The 16,106-nt window shown below is 39.9% G+C and overlaps 1 pseudogene across 1 annotated transcript; it reads left to right on the top strand.

Annotated features, from left to right (window-relative positions):
* Positions 1–9,695: 9,695 nt before the first annotated feature.
* LOC307196041 (dynein light chain 1, cytoplasmic-like) lies at positions 9,696–10,400 on the top strand (annotated as a pseudogene). The gene is made up of 2 exons: positions 9,696–9,739; positions 10,090–10,400. The product of its transcript is annotated as a dynein light chain 1, cytoplasmic-like (transcript).
* Positions 10,401–16,106: the final 5,706 nt, after the last annotated feature.

Consider the following 16,106-nt stretch of genomic DNA (forward strand, 5'->3'; position numbering starts at 1 on the left):
CAGGTAAGCGGTCAAAAAGATCTAAAAGAAAAGAAAAGTTATTAAACCATGTTTCTTTTTATTGACACTAAAGAGTATATTTACATATTAGCCTGCATAACATCTATACTATAGGAAGAAAAGCCTTCAACTTTAAGTTAAAAGAAGAATTTTTGTTGTGATTGAGTCTTTAAAAATTAGTTTACCATATAAAAATAAAGTCAGTTAAGACCATTTAATCACATTTCTTGTGATTCAAACATCTTAAATTTCCCACATTGGTTTTATGAATTAAATAAATTGCCACTGTTTCCATAACTTGTTTTAAGTAAAAAATTATACATGTAAAATCGTATTCAGCTAATTGGAATGATGATCAATGTCTGTTCAAAGGGTTTAGTTTTATGAAGTTTGTACAGTGTTACAAATCATAAGGATTTAATGTGTTAGCTAAATTATGATTTCCAGATCTTTAACTTTAAAACCTTAGACAAATGACTAAGTTAATTAATAAAAAATCTTTGGATGCAGAGACAGTTCCTAAAAAAAGAAACACAAAAATTGGTCACTAAACAAAATTTTAAGTTACCTTATTACTTAAATTGACAATAGATAAACAAAATTTGCAAATACATTTAAATGATATTACTCACACACCCACAACTTAGTTATTTTTGCCTCCTCAGATTTGTTAGAATTATATGAAATAAATGCTAAAGGATAAAAACAGATTTTGTTTTTCAATTTTCTAGTTTTCTTTTGTGTCTGAGGAAAGTAAAGTTGGTTACCTTGGTTAAATATGGCAATTAATATAATTGTTTAATTACACTACATACAAAAATATTTTTTAAATACAAATATATATACAATGATAATACATATGATTTTTTGTTTTTTATTAAGAAAGTTATAGTTTGTTCAGATGGCAAATTTACTATGCTATATAAATTGTTTTATCTACTCTACTACTAAGTTAGTTATATTTTAAAACTATAAAGACTTCAAATTAAGATCTATTTTAATATTTATATATCTGTTTAAGTATGTGGGATTGAGTACATATTAATGCATATCAATAAGTCCTTTAGGTACTTCCCTGGTGGTCCAGTGGTTAAGACTTCACCTTCCAATGCAGGAGGTACAGGTTCAATCCCTGGTTGGGGAGCTAAGATCCCACATGTCTTGGGACCAAAAAAAAAACCAAAACATAAAAAAGCAGAAGCAATATTGTAACAAATTCAATAAAGACTTTAAAAATGGTCCACATTAAAAAAAAAATCTTAAAAAGAAAAAATAAGTCCTTTATTGCAAATTGTTACATGAATAATACACATAGGGAGTAAAAATAGAATTTGGATCTTTTTTCTATAAAATTAATGTTATTTTATGTACAGATCAGTGGAGATCAGAAAATTATTTTGCTAACTTTTGGTACTTCCTGACACAGTTTTAAATCATTTTTCAAGAGTCTTTACTTTTGAAAAAAAGTTGAATTCCTATCAACCATTGTTGCTTATTGCTATGTTTTTAGAACTTTGCTGCAAGTTGTTTTGTCTTTAGATATTTATGAATCTGCCTCTTTAATCACTCTCGATGTTGCCTTTCCTAAATTCAGGCCTCAAATTCAGAATAATAGAACTGTTAAAATGCCTTTTACGCCTGAGCTATCTTTCAGTTACCTAAAATGACTCGTAGGTAGCACAAAGATTTGCTCCATCCCTCAGTAAAAGAAAGGAAAATAGGAATGATTAGGTTTGTCTAAAATTCTCCAAATTTTAGTTAATTAAAAACCTGGGGACTTCCCTGGTGGCACAGTGGTTAAGAATCCGCCTGCCAATGCAGGGGACACGGGTTCGAGCCCTGGTCCGGGAAGATCATGGTCTGGGAAGATCATGTGGCCTGCAATCCACAGTTATTGAGCCTGCATGCCACAACTACTACAGCCCGTGTGCCTAGAGCCTGTGCTCTGTAACAAAGAGAAGCCACCACAATAAGCCCGCGCACCGCAACAAAGAGTAGCCCCCACTCACGGCAACTAGAGAAAGCCCGTGCACAGCAACAAAGACCCAATGCAGCCATAAATAAATTACTTAATTAAAAAAAAAAAAAACCTGTATGAGTTCTTTTGTTTAACAAACTTAGAATTTAAAAAAAACTGACAATAAAAAGAGAGTTTATCTTCTAATGCAAATTATACTTAAGTAAAATATATTTCTTAAATAAAAATACTTTCTATGATTGGATACTTTTCAAGTTTAAGGAAAAAAATGACATGCTCACGTACAAGGACAAAGACTGGTACAATAACTGCCTATCAAAATGTGTCTTCCAGGGCTTCCCTGGTGGCGCAGTGGTTGAGAGTCCGCCTGCCGATGCAAGGGATATGGGTTCGTGCCCCGGTCCGGGAAGATCCCACATGCCGCGGAGCGGCTAGGCCCGTGAGCCATGGCCGCTGAGCTTGCGCGACTGGAGACGGTGCTCCGCAACGGGAGAGGCCACAACAGTGCGAGGCCCGCGTATCGCAAAAATGTGTCTTCCAGGATTCTAGATCCACAATTCCTATTTCCATTTTTGTTCATACAGAATCTGAATAAATACTAGTGGTATTAATGCAAATACATGGTAATCTTCAGAGGCCTATTGCTCATTTCAGCATTTCACTGAGTAGCCAAAACATAGCTACCTTGTCCAAAAGTATGACGGCAATAGTAAAATGTGTGAAAACTTTAATTAATTTTACGGTTTTCACTAACCTTGATGGTTCCTGTGCTATATAGACTCTGCTATTGATAGAAAATGCTCATCCCTTTTCAGCTGGTCACCTAATCTTTATAAAATATTGTTGTATTTCTCCTCCCATATCACTACAACACAAACACAGCCACTTCCTTCCTTTACCTGAAAAAAGGAGAACCCTGTGATTACTTAACCCCTATCGGGAACTCTCCACATCCCTTATGGACCTTACAGAGACTCTCTTGAGTACCCCTGATTTAATTGTGGTGGCTCATCCTTGAAAAGAAAAACTAAAAATTGCCAAGCAGGCTAGTTTAGCACAGTCTTGAATTTTCCCTTGAAATGTAAGCTTCTCACGGAAATTAAATCAGTTCCAATGGCCATATTAATTGCTCTTGCCCAGTGCCAGGTAACAAAAGATAAAACATTTGTACTAATAGTGGGTATTGTTTGGGTTAGTCTATGATTTTAAAAGGCTTTAGAAACAAAGAAGTTTCCTGACCATTACAGGAATCCTTGCAAAATGCACTGTGAAATAAAGAACCTTGAGATGTTTTGCTAGTACCTAAAGAGATAGCCACAATAAAAGTCAGAATTTAACAAAAATCCTTCATGACATTACCCAAAATAGCTGAGAGAAATTAGCCATGATGTAGAACCAACATTCATGGGGTAATTTTAAGAAGCATTGCTGATGACGTTTCCAATGCATATCTTATTTGCCAAATATTTATAGTTCATTCCCTCATTTCCTTGGGACTTTTCTCAAATATAACCTTAAGAACGAGGTCTTCCCTGACCACCCTATATGAAATAACAAACTTCTCCTTCCCCATCCCGCTTTATATTTATAGCAGTTTGTCTACTGTCTGTCTTCCCCCACTAGAATGTAAGCTCCATGAGGTCCTTTGTTCTTTTCATTCTTGTTATTTTCAGTGCCTAGAGATGTAGGCACTTGATGGGCACAAATAAGTGTTTATTCAATAAAGAAAGTACGCCTTCCTAAGTCCATTGCACTTAGCTTCTCTCATTTATTCATCAAACAAACAATACCTTTTATCTTTCAGGCAGTATGTTGAGATCTGGTGATGAACAATGACTAGACTTCGAGGTGACTAACCTCGAGTGATAGCCTTCAAGGAGGTTATGGTCCACTCAGAGGCAAACTGACAAGTAAATTGACAATTAGAGCACGGTGTAATAAATGCTGCAATAGTGGAAGTACTAGACACTGAACTGTACAGCAGACTCATCTAGCCAACTTTAAGGGAATCAAGGAAGAATTCCTGGTGGAAGTAATATCCTAACAAAGACGTGAAGGACAAGGAGTTACTCCAAGTGAAATATTAGTAGAGTCAAGAGTGTTTCACACAGAGATTGGTCTCCAGAAAGGTTGAACAGTGAGAGAGGCTGTTGTCAGATTAAAGATTTACCCTCCCCAGAGGCACCGATTTGTGTCATGTCTTACATCATGTTGTTCCCTGTGCTGGGAAAGGCTGGAATGCCACCCTGTTTATAGCTTAATCACCTTTACATCCTGAAAAACCTTTTGCTATGTGGCTTCTCCTGCCTCACAAAAGCTGATGCAGTCACTTGCTTCTTTGTCCCATCCCTATAATCAGTGTTTCCTCGGTTCTAGCCCTTACCAATATTTTTCTTCAACACTAGATGGAATTCCCTAGAGAACAGAAAATATGTCTTATATACTTTGTATCCTTAGGCACTAGGAACTCCAAGAGGCTGGCAGAGAGTAGGCACTCGCTAAATGTTTGTTGAATGAATAATTAGTACTGATTCTGTATGTAATTTCTTGATTCTAGTAGTACTTGGAGAAGACAATGACTAGAAAATCCCAGGACTTTCCTACATCAAGAAAATAATGACTGCAAAGTAAAAACTAATATAAATATAGACATAGATTTTATCTATTTTATCTATCTATCTTCTAGCTCTTGCTTGAGTAATAAAGGGGGTGAAGAACCACAAATGTGTCTTATTCCATAAGTTTATTAATATTTGTCTCCAATTAGTTTTATGAAAGCAGAAGCTGAGACGGGGCTTGATGTGCACGATATTAGGGACCAACTTCTGGCTGGAAGGGGAGGATGTAGGATTGGAGCAAGAACTGCAATGCAGGCTCCCCTAAGGCTCAGGAAACACCATGGAGAGTTTGACAGCACACACGACCCCAGTCAGAGTTGTTCCACAGTGACCACAAGTATATTAAGAACACCATCAGTTGATCAATACCCAGATGGAAGGGTGTGAGCTTGGATATGGCAAACGGTTTAGGGAAACCCTGATGGGAGTGACAGCTGGAAGCTGTCTGGTCACTGAATTCCGAGCAGCCTGGGTAGCAAGTCCTTCCTTGAAGCAGGACCTCTGTATTCACCACAGTCTTATTCCATGAACGTACAGTCATGATTTCAAATGAGGTAGGTTATATTCAAATTTCCCTAACAAAAATATGTGTATCTAAAAACGTGTGGAAAACACCAAAGGTGTATGATGGAAGTCAGTATATTGGAATTATACTACACATACATTTTTCTCAGAGGTATTACTGGATTTGAAGCACTGCCATGTGGCTTCCTTTCTTTAAGTTTGATGACAATACCTTTAAGTCAGAATTTTGGTCTACTTTGTCCCAAAAGACATCTAACATTTTCCATGGCGGATTGCAGAGCACTCTTTCCTTTGCGGTGCTGTGAATTTCATTTTCCCATCCTTTTTCCATGACCTCAGGAGCCAACTATCCAAACAAACTTCACTTAAACTGATTCATATGGTAGCTCTGTACTTTGAAGTTTAGTGTTGATCATAAAAGAACCATAAAATGATTCTTCAAACTTATTTTAAAGCAATGAAGCCAAATGATTTCTTGAAATATTTTCAATGTAATAGATATTATTGAAGAATTTTAACATTATAAAAATTACCTTTTAGTGAAAAAAAATACTTTTCCTTTGAATGTAAGAATTTTTTCTCTTGTGCTCTTTTTTTCCTATCCACGTTATCCTAGATCATTCTATTCTGTTGCTCTTTCTTTCTGACTGCATTTCTTACTGGTTCTAACCAATGCTTCAAGTTTTTCTTCCCTAGCTGTTGTCTTTCATAGCTTATACGGATATTACTATCAGTAGGATCTAAAGGTCACCAGTTACACATTAAGGGTTAATATTCCATTAAAGAAGCATTCGACTCTTATAGACATTTGGAAAACTGTCTGCCAGACTCTTAAACCTCAAGACTCTTGAGACTCAGCTGTGCTCCCCTTGTGTACTTAAATCTCTAGCTGTCACATGAGGTCATAGTCTTTTTCTTTGTTTTACTCCGCTATAATAGAATGGCATTTGGGTGAGTCCAGCTCAGTTCTTTAGATGCTATTGGAGCACTTGTTTGCAACAGACTATAGCAGGGACTAGAGGAATAAAGATAATCCCAGTCTTCCAGGATTCTGCTCTCTGATGTGGTAGACTTTTGTACCAAGTTCAATGCTAATAGAGAGCTATACTCAGTGTTCAATGAGAAGACAAAGAAAAGACACCTAACTCAATATAGAGGCCTAAAAAAGGTTTCTAAAGATGATGACTGCTGATTTGAGTGTTAAGGGATGTTTAATAAGAGTTATCCAGTCCCATATTACTAGAGCATCATGCGGGGGGCACAATAGGGGGTCCATAGGAGTAATATATGCCATGCCAAGTAGCATCTATTGTATTCTATAGGACATGGGGACCACTTTTTAAGCAGAGAAGTGCCTTGTATTTTTGAAATATCATTCTCACTGGCATGACATGGAGGATGGCTCTAAAGCAGTGGTTCTCAGTGTGCCATGGACTAGCAGCTTCAGCATTACCTGAGGACTAAGAAATGCAAATTCTCAGGCCCTACTCCAGACCTACTGAATCAGAAACTCTGGGATTGGGGCCCACCAGTCTGTGTTTCAACAAGTCCTCCAGATGATTTTGATCCAGGTCAAAGTTTGAGAATCACTGCTCTAAATCAGCAGGAACATTTGACAAAGTCTGGAGCGGGGCTCAGATTAAGAAGGAATTCACCTCGGGTGCAAAATTTAAGAGGGTGCCAAAATCCTCAGTAACCAAGATAATATGTTAATGTAACATTTTGAAAAAATTAAAATGAATGCCAAAAATTCACAATGTTGTGTTTTAGGGCCCTGTGTTATTGTGCAATGGGAACAGTTGTTTCCAATCTGCTTGGGGTTCCCAGGGCCCACATAACTGTCACATTTCCCAGCAGGTGAACTGGGTAATGTGGTGTTCAGGCCTGGCTTCAAGGGTGTGAGACTTGTGCAGTTGAACACAGCCCCACATGCAGAAGGACCCCACACTTAGAGGGGCCCCCCAATTGGTTTACTGCTCTGCTGTCACTGTCTTGAAATTCTTTATAATTTTTAAAGAAGGGGCCCTGTAGTTTCAGTTTGTACTGGGCCCTGCAAAGTTTCTCTGGAATGGTTTCTGGATGTCTTTTTGTTTTCCTTCAAATTTTACATTAGCATAGAAGAAATTCAGTCTTCTTGCTGTTGTAGGACTTTCATTAACTTGTTCCACGTGGTTCAAAATATGATAGGACATTTTGATAACTGTATATAGGGCACAGATTTTTCCTTTTGCCTCAGGCTCCAACATGGCCCAACACAGTACTAGTCCGGAGACATTTTTCTCACGACAAAGGTGTGCTACTGACATCTAGTGGGTAGTGACCAGGGATGCTTCTAAACATCCTACAATGCACAGGACAGCTTCACAAGAAATTATTTGGTCCAAAATGTCAATGGTGCCAGGGTAAGGAGGTTGTTAGCAGTGTCTTGAATTGGGACAATGATAGCAAATATGGAACTATCTAGAACTTGGTGATTAGTCAGCTGGGAGGGAGTGGAGTTCAGGGGAAAGAAAGATTCTCAGAGTTTTCGCTTGTTTAGGGCACAAGTTATATGGAGAATTCGGGGGAAGGAGCTAGTTAGTTAGAAGTAAAGCAAAAACAGATAGGAGTTTGAGGCAGGGCATCCAAATAGAGATGTTCATTTGAAGGCCAGCATCTGAAGCTCTGAATAGAGAGAGTTTAGAATGGTCAACAGGTACCTCTATTATGGTCCTCTGCCCTACCCAAACCTCTAGGACAATTCCACCCCTCCTGCTTCAGGGAATGGACACCACAGCTCAACCAGAGGAAAAAGAAGGCAATTTTTGGCTTTTTAAGTCCCACGTGATTTTTCTGAAACCCATGGCAGAGAAATAGTTTTGTGTATTTCAAATTTTTAAGCCCTAAAGAGCACAAGGTATAGAGTTCATTGTCATGCTATAAGTAACAGGCTGGGATAACAGGCAAGTCCAAGTGCTTTTCTCTGAGATGAAATAAAAATTCCTCAAGTGGGAGAAAGGGAGGGACAAAGGGGACGTAGGGGAGAGGATGGCTGGGACAATGGGATTGGGTCAGGGGCACCAAGTGGACAGAGCAGAATCAGTATCAGTAGCCAGCACATCCCCACTTGCAAAGGCAGCCCTCTTTTCCAATAGCTAAGACCACTTGAAGGCCCCAGGATAGAAATAAAGCCCCATCGCCTATTCTTGGGTAGAGCTGAAGGGATCCACAGTCCATTACAGACAAACGCCAAAGTAATCTCCAGCTTCTTCAGTTACATTTACTAGGCAAGTTTCTCTAGAACTGTTCCTGGGTGACTTTTTTTTCTTCTTCAATTTTTATATCAGCAGAGAGTGAATTCACTTTTCACCCTAAATATTTTCAAACTTTTTATTGCCATCAATAAAAGGCAAGGATTTTTCTTTGTTAAGTTTATGGGATACATTTTCTAGTTACAAGATAATTTTCTACAACATTTGTTTGTTTATTCTTTAACTATACACCTGTGGGTACCTCTGAAGGCAGAGATATTGTCTTGTTCAATATAATACCACTAGACCATGGCACAGTGCACACAACATAGTAGGGGGGTCTGTAGTGGATGCTGCGACGTGCTGCCCAGATCTCCACTTTACCACCAAGGCATTCATTCCCTCAGATGTGGCTAGTCTCAGCTGTGATGGCTCATTACCTGATCCAATACCTGGTTCATGCAGGACAGAGGCTCTGTCCCTTGCCAAGCCAACGCCAGAGCTCTCAGTAGGATTGGCTAAGGCCTCTGTAGCAAATTCATCCCCTTTCAACCCTTCTGACCGTTCTGTTTCCCTCAAGTCCTTACAAAAGTTGTTTTCAAGAGTACTCCCCAGTAACCCTCCTTTATGCAAATCTCTGCCTAGAATCTCCTTCCTTAGGAACTGACTTAAGATAATGTTTAATAAATATTCATTGACTAAATGGATGAAGGGGTTCTTCCATTGTAAACTATGAGGTTCCTCACCCTGATCAGAAATAATTGTGGAAAACTATGACCTTTATTTGTAGACTTAACATTTTATTTTTATCATCTCAGGCCCTAAAAGTCAGAGCTCACACTCAAATCATTCACTCAGCTTCTGGGTCATGCGTGACTTTTCTATGATGACAGTATCAATACACAGTTGTTTTAGTTATATTGTCATTTGGTCACCAGATGGCAGAGGTGACACGCAGAAAGCCACTCTTTCTGGCCCTGGGTCACCCACTCCAGGATTTAACATTAAACCCAAATTACCCATTTAGTACCATTAATTCCCCAAGACCTTGTTATTACGGCATTGTTTCATTTTGTAGGAAAGTGTCACCGACACACTTGGCCTCATTTGCATATAAAAAGGAGGGTTTCAAATATAATGGAAAGAGCCCTGGACTAAGCATCTGAACCACCGCACATTGGCCATTTGTTCCATTTGAATATGTTTCTCCATCAGTAAAATGAGAATCCCAGCCCTGCCTGCTTTAAAGGTCTGTGGTTAAGGAACAAATGAAAATGACTGGGGTTGAAGGGACCATATGTGTTCCTCCCTAGTCCAGGAGAGCTCTGAGTATGGGGGGCCAGGATGGCGTCCTGTAGGAGGTGGAGGGACTTTGCCTGGCTTCTAGGGTGAGGGGCTAGTCTAAGCCAGACTCCTGGGCTGGGCAGTTACTCCTCCTCTTGTAGCGTCCTCTGAGGTATGCTCCCTTCCTAGAACAGCACAAATGTTTCCTGCATGCAGCGGTGCATGGTTTATTTCTTCCAGGAATCCTCAACTCCTGCCCTTCTTGCTTGTGTGGGCTACCAGACCAGGAAGAAGTAGCTGGGTTTGGACAAATTTTTCACATGCTATGGGATGGACCCTCACTGCCCGAATTTACCCATTTCCACACCAAAGTCCAGGCATAGGCAGAGGCTAGCGCCAGCCAAGCCAGGAGAGCTTGGTTCAGGCTTACATGTGCCCGCTAGGTCTCCCGTAGGAGACCGCAGCTGTCTGCCAGACCTGGCCCTATAGGAACCACCTGCGACCGTAAGGCCGTGATGAAAAATGCAGCGGTGCCGAGGAGATGCCGCAGGACTCAGTGGAGTGCGGTACTGGGGCCCGGAGAAGTACGACCTAGAGGAGGGCACTGCGGCCCCAAACCGCAAGGAGTCTGCTAAGAAGTACACCCCCACCTGGCGCTGCGTGGAAGGGGAGGAACTTCGGTACTCACGTGACACAGGATACCCAACACCGCATCCACTTCTACCTCTGGGCCAAGTGGCCATTCTTCTGTTCAAATCCGACTGAAAACGTGGATTGTGCCGGGCACCCAGGGATCTACCCACAAATAGGGACTGCAGCCTAAATTCCAAAGACCAGAGACTGAATCTTTCAGCCTTGCTAAGAGAACACCTTGATCTTTGAACCTTTACTGCGATCTTTTGTACTGGTGCTGTCGGTACTAGTTTGTTGTGGTTAAAAAGCAACTAGCGGGGCTTCCCTGGTGGCGCAGTGGTTGAGAGTCTGCCTGCCAATGCACGGGACACACCTTTGTGTCCCGGTCCAGGAAGATCCCACATGCTGCGGAGCGGCTGGGCCCGTGAGCCATGGCCGCTGAGCCTGCGCGTCCGGAGCCTGTGTCCCGCAATGGGAGAGGCCGCAACAGTGAGAGGCCCGCGTACCGCAAAAAAAAAAAAAAAAAAAGCAACTAGCAAAACAGCTTGCATTTGTATTCGTTTTCTATTCCATACTTCTCTGCCCCATGTTTTTTCTCTCCTCAAAATCTACTCTTTAGGGCTTCCCTGGTGGCGCAGTGGTTGAGAGTCTGCCTGCCGATGCAGGGGACACGGGTTCGTGCCCCGGTCCGGGAAGATCCCACATGCCGTGGAGTGGCTGCGCCCGTGAGCCATGGCCGCTGAGCCTGTGCGTCTGGAGCCTGTGCTTCGCAACGGGAGAGGCCACAACAGTGAGAGGCCCGCGTAATGAAAAAAAAAAAATTAATTTCTATTCTTTAAATTAAAAAAAGAATAGAAAAAAAGCACCACACAAAAATCCCAGCTACACAGGGTTTAGTTTCACCAGCGCTAAGGCTGTCTGAGCTAAGGGGCTGAGGGCAGCCTGCCAGGTGAATACCCTGGAGCTGGTCTGGCTTTGACACTGAGGTCAATGCAGGTGTGCAGCTTGGTGTCCACACGCTTCTTTTTCAGTTAGGGAGTGTATTAGTTTCTTATTGTTGCTGTAACAAACACTACACACTTGGTAGCTTAAAACAATACACACTTAAAAATTTTTTTATAGTTCTGGACGTCAGAAGCCTGAAATGGGTCTTATGGAGTTAAAAATCAAGGTGTCAGCAGGGCTGTGTTCCTGTCTTTTCCAGTTTCTAGAGGCTGCCTGCATTCCTTGGCTCGTGGCTCTTTCCTCCATCTTCAGAACAGATCATGCTAAACCCTGCTTCTGTTATCATATCTTTTTCTGACTTCAATCCTCCTCCCTCTCATGAAGACCCTTGTGACTGGGCTCACCTGGATAATACAGGATAATCTCATCTCAAAATGTGTTTAATCACATCTGCAAAGTCCCTTTTACCATGTAAGACAACACATTCACAGGTCCGAGGATTACCACATGGGCATATTTGGGGAGCCTTTATTCAGCCTATCATAGGAAGTACTGAAAATTAAGTGAGGGGCAGTGAGCCCAAGAAGGCTTGTGGTTGAGAGTCAAGTATGAATGGGAAAAATAATAGACCATTTATTGTGCATGTATTCTGTTCCAGAAACCCTGATAGGCACTTACCATGTGCTATCTCATTTAATTCTCACAAAAATGTAGCAAAGTAGCTCTTATTACAGCCATTTTTAAAAGATGAGAAAACTGAGGCTGAAAGAGCTTAGTTTACTAGTCAGTGGTAAAGCTTCACACTTGGGTCTCTGACTCAAATCCTTTCTCTTAACCTCTAGAAAAATCAGTTTTCTCATTTGCAAAATGGAGACAGTAATTAGCTCATACATTTGTGTGAGGATTAAGTGAGCTGACCTCTGTGAAGGGCTGAGAAGAGGTGTGACTCCTGGTGAGTGCCCCATTAACATTGGCCTTTATTGTTACCATCTGCCAGAGCTAACCTTCCCTGGTCCCTCCTGGCTCAAGTCCCTCCTCTCTCAGGCAGGCAGAGCCTCACCCAGTTCTAAGCCAATTCTGCCCAAAGTAGGCAGAAGCTCTGACAAAGTAACCCCAGGAAAAGTAGGCTGTAAGCTCTGAAATTAGTGTGCTGCTGGAGAGATGGTACCATGAGACACTAGGGTGGAGCATTCAGTTGAAAGAAGATACTATTTTTGTGTGATATTTAAAATAAAGTTGAATGGCCCTTTTTGTAGTCTTTCTAACAAAAGTGCCTATGGAAGTGAATTGGGTTTTTCGTGAAAGGGGCAAGAGTGTTAACTATGTTTACTCACACCCCAAAATGCTCCAAGCAGCTACTCTGCTGGATCTCGACTCAGTCCTGCCAGAGGCCTAGGACCACTAGGAGTGTCTTCACTCCAAACAAAATCCTAGAAATCATCCCCGATTCCTGTCTTTCACTTATTACTATACTCAATTAGTCACTGAGTTCTGTCCATTGGGCCTCCTAGTCACCTTTTAAATCCATTTAAGTACCTTTCATGACAAGTAGAGCAGTTGAAAAAGAGTATTTGGGGGTACTGAAATACTGCACGTCCGGAGCCTGTGCTCCGCAATGGGAGAGGCCACAACAGTGAGAGGCCCACATACCGCAAAAAAAAAAAAAAAAAAAAAAAAAAAAGTGTGCAAATAATAAACTGGTGCAGCCACTATGGAGGTTCCTTAAAAACCTAAAAATAGAGCTACCATATGATCCAGAATTCCCACTCGTGGGCATATATCCCTCAATGTTTGTAGCAGCACTATTTACAATAGCCAAGACATGAAAGCAACCTAAGTGTCTATCGACAGATGAATGGATAAAGAAGACATGGTGTATGTGTGTGTACGGGGAATAGAATATTACTCAGGATACACACATAATGGAACATATTACTCAGCCATGAAAAATGAAATATTGCCATTTGCAGCAACATGGATGGACCTAGAGAATATCAAACCAAGCGAAGTAAGTCAGACTAAGACAAATATTATATGATATCACTTATATGTGGAATCTAAAAAATAATACAAATGAACTTATTTACAAAACAGAAACAGACTCACAGACAGAAAAAACAAACTTATGGTTACCAAAGGGGAAGGGGGGGAGGGATAAATTAGGAGTGTGGGATTAACAGATGCACACCACTATATATAAAATAAACAACAAGGACTTACTGTATAGCACAGGGAACTATATTCAATATCTTGTAATAACCTATAATGGAAAAGAATATATATAACTGAATCAATCACTTTGCTTTACTTTTGAAACTAACACAATATTGTAAATCAACTATACTTAAAAAAGGAAAACAAACTTAACACAATCTTTACCTTTTCCAAGAGATTCTATATTTTACAAACTTTGTTTTCTTCCCTTGCAGGACCCAGCAGAGTCCTACTCTCTAAAATTTATATTAAACTTTCCATCTCTTCCTGTGCTAGAGATTTCTTCTCCAGATGTCCCAAAGAAACAGTGGTAGGTATCTACAAGTCCCCTCCTCTGGAGAGGACTGAGAATTGGGATTGCCATATGGACTGGGTGATGCAAATCTTCCTCATTGGTCTTTCTCAGATATAGTCCATACATGGGCTCCCAAATGATAGATGTTTTGGGGTGGCAGAATAATGTGGGGGAAATAAGACTGCTTTTTGCAACAAGAATTAAAAAAATATATTTTCTTTTCAAAAGCATTTTAATCAAAGATGATGCTATGTATTTAAAATTTTTGTGTTTTCCCATCTGTGCCCAATACAATTGCTGCCTTTCTTCAAAATGACAATAATAAAATTCAGCTGGTAAAAAATATTAACTTTTCAGTAATTTGAGGGTGTTCCAATTAGCAACTCTACAACCTACAAAAACAAGCCTTAAAAGAAACCTCTATTAAACTAGTGTTACACTAAAGTTTAAGAAGAAAAAAAGTTCACTCATAATGTTACCAGCCTGATTAACTGCTTTTCAAAACACATTATTTTCCAACTCTTATTCACAGTATCCACATTTTTTTATCAAGTTGTAAACATAATGTATATATGATTTGCTGTTCTAATATTTCTGGGTCATATTATTTTATAACTATTTTCCTTATGACTTAATTTTTAAGTTACTCACTGAAATTTTCTTTTAAAGTTTAAATATTTGATTATTTTGTAAAAAGTATAAGCAGCACTATGAATTTTAAAAACATAATATTGAGCAATTTTCATAAACAAAGTAATTTTCTATTTGAATGTTATGCTTCATAATAAATATAGCATTTAAACTGAGCTGACAAGCTATTCTAACTCACTTTGGGTAGAAGTCAATAAGCTAAAATCTATTTGTAAATATTTGTTTTATGTATTTTTCTGGATGAATTCTATATTCCACATGAAAAAATATGCTATCATTCAAATGGTGCAGAAATAAACAACATGGAAAGTGAGGGTCTCCTGTAATTCTACTCCCAGGAAAACCATTGTCTGGTGAACATTCATCCTGGCTGAACTCCTTATTGAAAGGTGGAAGTAATTCTGTAGTTTGCTGCCACATAGTGGTAAGGTAAGCATCATTGCACATTAACACTGGAAAAGAACTTGATGGTCTATTATCCTAACCCAACAAGTATATTTGCTGAGTTACTCACGCTAGGCACTGTACTAGTCAATAAGGACCTAAAGATGGCTCCTGTCTTGGAAAAGTTCAGAAGTTAATAGGAAGACTGACAAGCATACAAATAACTAGCATGTCCCAACAAAGTGACAATGCTGAGACAAAGTGACAATGCTGAGACAAAACTACTGGCAGTAAAAACAAGAATTTCTTGTCAGGTTTCACTGAGGAGGTGACATGTGAGATGTATCTTCAAGTGTGAGGAAGTTTTGCGGGTGGGAATAAGAAAGACCTTCTGATGGACTTCCCTGGCGGTCCAGTGGTTAAGACTTTGCCTTCCAGTGCAGGGGGTGCGGGTTCTATCCCTCCCTGGTCAGGGAGCTAAGATACCACATGCCTCCCAGCCAAAAGACCAAAACATAAAACAGAAGCAATATTGTAACAAATTCAATAAAGACTTTAAAAAATGGTCCACATCCAAAAAAAAAAATCTTAAAGAGAAAAATAAAAAGCAAGAAACACCTTCCAAGCAGAGAGCACAGTGCATGAAAGATCAGTGCTTTCAGGGAATACTGAGAAGGTCCCACAAGTTGGAGGCTGGTGTTTGGTGAAGGAAAGAAAGAATACATAAAAGAGCGCCATCATGTGCTTTTAAGTAGGGAAGGGATAAGATCAGAGTTCTTTAGAAAGGAAAAGTTTGGGACTTCCCTGGTGGCCCAGTGGTTAAGAATCCGCCTGCCAATGCAGGGGACACAGGTTTGATCCCTGGTCCTGAAAGATCCCACAGGCCACGGAGCAACTAAGCCCGCAAGCCACAACTACTGAAGCTCGCACGCCTAGAGCCCATGCTCTACAACAAGAGAAGCCATCTCAATGAGAAGCCTGTGCACCGCAACAAAGAGTAGCCCCCTGCTCTCTGCAAGTAGAGAAAGCCCGCACGCAGCAACTAAGACCCAACGCAGCCAAAAATAAAAATTTTTTAAATCAAAATAAAATAAAAAAAGAAAGTTTGAAGAACATCTAAAATGTGCCTCATTCATAACAAACCTAACAAACCTTTTTTTTTATTTTTGTTTTTTTAGGGAATCTGCTTAATTATTAAAATAAATATTTACATTGAGAATACAGTTAACTTAGTAGCTTTCTTCACATTTTTGAGAGTCACAGAAGTTTCATTCATGTTTTAAGCAGTTAAGATGGTAAAGATTCTACTTCATAGGAAATGAATTACATTCAATGACTTCTCACAACAG

Source organism: Stenella coeruleoalba (genome assembly GCF_951394435.1).
Source record: "Stenella coeruleoalba genome assembly, chromosome: 13".
In the NCBI taxonomy this organism is placed as follows: Eukaryota; Metazoa; Chordata; class Mammalia; order Artiodactyla; family Delphinidae; genus Stenella; species Stenella coeruleoalba.